Source organism: Camellia sinensis, chromosome 1, assembly GCF_055761805.1.
Source record: "Camellia sinensis isolate YWXY chromosome 1, ASM5576180v1, whole genome shotgun sequence".
In the NCBI taxonomy this organism is placed as follows: Eukaryota; Viridiplantae; Streptophyta; class Magnoliopsida; order Ericales; family Theaceae; genus Camellia; species Camellia sinensis.
Window position 1 is genome coordinate 137289945 of NC_138961.1, and position 5370 is coordinate 137295314.

The following is a 5370-nucleotide window of genomic DNA, read 5'->3' on the forward strand; positions in this document are numbered from 1 at the left end:
ATTGTTGCTATACAAATATTTAATTTAAATACAATCTGTAATTTAGCTCAATGTTTCCCCCATCCTATTTGTGCATGTGTCTTATGCTCCAATGTTTGTATAAAAATAATTTAAAAAAAAAAAAACTAGGCTATGATACCACTTGTCACAATCCGCTCGCCGTACCCAAGGGTTAAGTGTTGTGATGGCTAGTAACTGAAGTTACCTACGGCCAATTCTTAAACAAATTAATAAACGCAAGTGGAAATAATATTTAAGTGAGGGTACCAAAATAATCATTGGAGTTTCTATTTAATTAAATTGTCAGAGTTAAACTATGTCTACAAAGTGCTTTGTGCCTACCCCACGCGCTGGCCTTGACATGTCACTTGAAAGTGGTAAACAACTGTAAGCACATGGCAGAGTAAGAAATATTATACTTAAGAGCATAAGGGCATAAAATTCACCATAGATAATTATGGGGCTAAACAGAGAATAATTGTATTAAAATACAGAATATATAATACGGGAATCATTTGACATATAATACAGAAATTACGTATATAGTTATAACACGGCACAGAACAGAACAGAACGGGAGTCACTAGAGTGACAATCAAAATAGGAGTCAATGGATCAATGACAAACAGAGGACCACAAAGTGGTCAAACAGGAGCCAATAGTTATTTAAGTCTCCCAAGGCATGGGACTCCCGTTGTGATACTTGTAAAATAATTATTCAAAACAAATTTTAATAAACAGTTATATCCGTAGATTTTCCTTATTATATAAAATAGAGTTCATAAAATAAATAATATAATTAAAACACAATTACGTAAAATAAATTATAGTAACTCAAAACATACGTAAAATATATTATGATAACTCAAGATATAATATAACTCACCTAAAAATTAAAACCTTACTCTTTCTTTCCACTATCAAAGACCTTCTTGATTTTCACTATTTTCTTCTCCATTCATAGTTGGTTTTCCTTCGTGAATCAACACCACACCTATATGTATAGGTGGGTGACTAACGCATGAAAGACATTTGGCTTGCCAGATGTCTTCTCCAAATTAGAGTGGCAATTTCATTTCCCATAATTACACTTTTACCCCTAAATTTCTTGATAATTATATTACTTTACACAATTACACATAATAATATAAAATAAATCGTATATTTTGTGATTAAATAATATGAATATTAATTTTAAAGAATAATTAAAAATCTGGGTTGTTACACATATTTTTCGGGTTGTCCATGTGGCCAAGGTTGTTGGCCAAGGTGCCACATGGATAAACCAAGTCGCCGAGATATGATGTGATCATATCTGAATTCGAGATATTTAGATAGAGAACAAGAGTCCTAAATGGTTTTAGGCTCTTTATTTGGATAAAGATGTGACTCTTAAGTGAGTCATTTTAATCTGAATAAGAGGAGTCTGAGATAAGTGTTATCCTTGTGAAGGATAGAGTCCTATAAAGTAAGACTTTTAGGAGATAAAGGCATTGTTCATTATAAATAATAAAAAAAAGGCACCCCTATGGGTCTAATGTATATTTTTCTTTGTGACTACTATGATTGACTTGTTATCTTGTGAGATAAGTTTACTGACTTGATCGTTGGAGTGCCCCTGGGTAGACGAACAACTACGGTATTTCTTACTCTCTTGTATGGAGGCGTTGGCTTAATTTATTCCTCCGCATACTCTACGACTAAGTTCCTTAGATCTCGGCTAGGAGATCAAGTTTGGTTGTGAGATAAAAAATCAACACCTACAATTTGGCACTGTCTGTGGGAACTTAGTACAAATAGACGACAAAGAAGGCTGAGAATGATCATCTTGATTCTTGAATCTTGGTTCTTGGTTTTCAACGAGTGGACATTTGAGTCCTTGTTTCTTAAAGTCAACGAGTCATGATCTCGGTCGGAAGAGTATCTCTAGTATGTTGTTTAGCCGACATGTTAGGAGATCAAACGATATAGGTTCTATCACCTCAAGTTGTCGAGATAATAGAACCTAGGGGGCAGTTGAGAGGACATATTTTTTGGGTTGTCCACATGGCCGAGGTTGTTAGCCAAGGTGCCACGTGGATGGATATGATGTGATCATATCTGAATTCGAGATATTCGGATAGAGAACAAGAGTCTTAAATGGATTCAGGCTCTCTATTTGTATAGAAATGAGACTCTAAAGGGAGTTCATTCTAGTTTGAATAAGAGGAGTCCAAGATAAGTGTTATCCTTGTAAATGATAGAGTCTTATGAAGTACGACTTCTAGGAGGCGAAGGCACTGTTCATTATAAAAAGAAAGCACCCCCGTGGGTCTAAAATATGTTTTTCTTTGTGATTGTTGTGATTGACTTGTTATCTTATGAGATACGTTTATTGACTTGATCGTTGGAGTGCCCCTGCATAAAAGAACTACCACGGTATTTCTTACTCTCTTATGCGCAGGTGTTGGCTTAATCTACTCCTCTGTGTTCTCTACGACTAAGTTCCTTAGATCTCGGCTAGGAGATCTAGTTTGGTTGTGAGGTTAAAATCAACACCCACACAACCCAATCCTCATCTTCTTCGATTGGCCAAATTAAATCTCGTAATCCTTTCCAAATCGATTCTGGCCATGGTCACCAGTCAAAAGCATTCTTGGATTTATTGATTGTACTTTCAACCATTGCAGGGGCCAACAATTTTATGAAGCTAAATCTAACAATTTTGGTAATTGCAGAGGCCAATTGTAGAGGTTGCACTGGAATTTGAAGCAGTCAAAAGCTTCTACATTTCCTCTATGTCGAGAAGCACCTGTGTATGTCCAAAGCCTCCAAAAGAGGAACCAGCACCATGTTGTAAGTCTGTGAGGGCGTGTCATGAATTTATTTTAAGTAAATCATCTATGAAAAAATATAGATTAATTAGACTTCTGTAACTCACAATAAGATCACGTTTATGCTTATGAAAAATAAACTATTAACATGATTTTGATGATTTAAAAAAAAAAAAAATTAGGTTTTGATCACGGGGTTACACTTGTTCAATTAACCTCATTTTTTATATGAATGAAAATTTCAACGAACCCAATAATATGAACTATTTGAATCATCAAAATATGATCGGAACAAACCTCTTGAGTGTGATAGCACGGATGTTGTCACAACACTCACCTCAATCCCCAAAAGAGAGCCATATTTTCCACCCCTATATATAACTTCTCTAGCTTCCTCCATGTCTTGAATCAATACGTATGACTATATATATATATATATATACGTATTAATAAAATTATTTTTTTTCCTATCAAATTGGACTTAAGATTAATGCTAAAACTTTTAGAAACAAAACCAAAAATTTGTTTGAATTTTTACTCAGGTTATTTTTCAATGGCATTCAAACCATATCTATTTTCTGGTTACTTTTATATTTAGGGGAATGGTCATTGTCTAAGTGAGAAGTACGGCCCTTGGTAGTGGAAAAGTAAAGAAGAAAGTGAGATGATGATTCTATCATACGATTTTTTATGTATTTATATGTATGTGCGCTTTTATTTTTTTTTTATTTTATTATTATTATTTTTTTTATGTGTGTGAGCAAGTGAACATCAAAAGTTCAGAGTAATGTACAAGAATTAGTGGCTAATTTCTAATATTATACTTTATTTCGTTGTCAATTTCATTAAAAATGGAAATTTGTCATTAACTAAATTATACTTTAAATTTCAAAATGGCCTTTTACAGGATTTTTTCCTTCTTCATGCAAATGTATGATTTTTTTTATTCATATATAAAATACAATAAAAAATTTGTAAACATAGAGCAGTAAAAAAGAAAAGGAAAAGAAAATCAAGTACGGCCTGTGCATAGCATGGGCAGAAAACTAGTAACTCACTATGCACAACTTAAGTATGTTAATTACAGCAAATTAAACATAAATTACACTATTTCAAGTCTAAAAATATCTATCAAGCTTACTAATAATAGTGCATATAAAACTCATAAGTTAATAATCTAAAAGAATCGTAATTATTTGAATATTAATTTTAGGAGATGTCTAAGCACACAACCAAAACCAACCAATTACTTGCCGAGTCATATTCTTATTTAAATTAAACAAGTTTCAAATTAAACTTCTTTATTTTTACATTTGAAGATTAAAAACCCATTATCTTTGGCGTGGCAGGTAAAAAATCAACTTAAATCAACATGAGTTCAACCTCTGTCTACATCTTATGATCACATTGATGTGGCCTAAGCATGTGTCACATGGCAGGGTAGGAAATGACAAATATGACCAAAAGAAGATTAATATTTACTACGAAAAAGAATACAATCAAAAGATTATCCTTGAAAACATTTAGACATACTTAGACATTAAAGAAGAGTTATACTCTATATACATCTGTATTCATTCCAATAGGTTAAGGTATGTCATCTTTCATTGTACAATTACTCCATGAATATTTTTTCAATAATGAAATACTGACTTGGGCATCAAAGTGCTCCTAGCCAAGTGCAGACCCAAGATTCAATCACTAGAGAGCTAGAAAGAAGGCATTAGCATAGGTTCCAATAGACAGACACCAATCAATGAGAGTACAGGTGTAAATTTGGTCCGGTCTGGCCCATGTCGGGCCTCGCGGGCTCCTGTCAAACTTCGGACTGGGCTGGGCTTGCCCATGGGTTAGAAAATTAGGCCCAAGCCTAGGGGGTATTTGGGCCGATGGGCTGGGCTAGTAGGCATGGGCCTGGGCTCGGGCTTAGGTTAGGCTTGAGCGGGCCTGAATATTTTTTTTCTTTTTTCTACCAAAATTTTATTATTTTCACTAAAAAAGACATTGGGCCTCGAGCTGGCCGGGCCTTGAGTGGGTCTTAAGTGGGCCGATGGGCCTGGCCATCGGTCAGGTCGGGTTTCCATATGATGACCCAGGCCTAGGCCTAAGATCTAGGGTTAGGCTCGAGCCCAAGCCCAAACGAGTCTAACAGACTAGGCCACCCACGAGCCGCGGACCATTTTTACGCTCCCAAATGAGAGTTTCTACATTGAAGTTACAGAGACTACATGATTCAATAGTGGGAGACAATACTTGTCTATCTAATTCCATTTATGGGATTTTATTGACAAGTGACACCATGGTAAATAATTTGCAAACAAAAAGTTTATATCAAAAATATATTCAAAATGATTTGTCAATGTCGTTTTTTTAATTATAATGACAATGGTGGATGATTTGGTTGAAAATGAAATCATTCTATATAAAAAATTATGCATAAAAAATCAACAAGAATATGTCGTTGGGTTTTCATTTCCTAACAACAAGAAGAATATGTTGTTCAAGTTCGTGAGGAAAGTCAGCTATTGTTGACCTCTCTTATTGGATTTTCATCTGA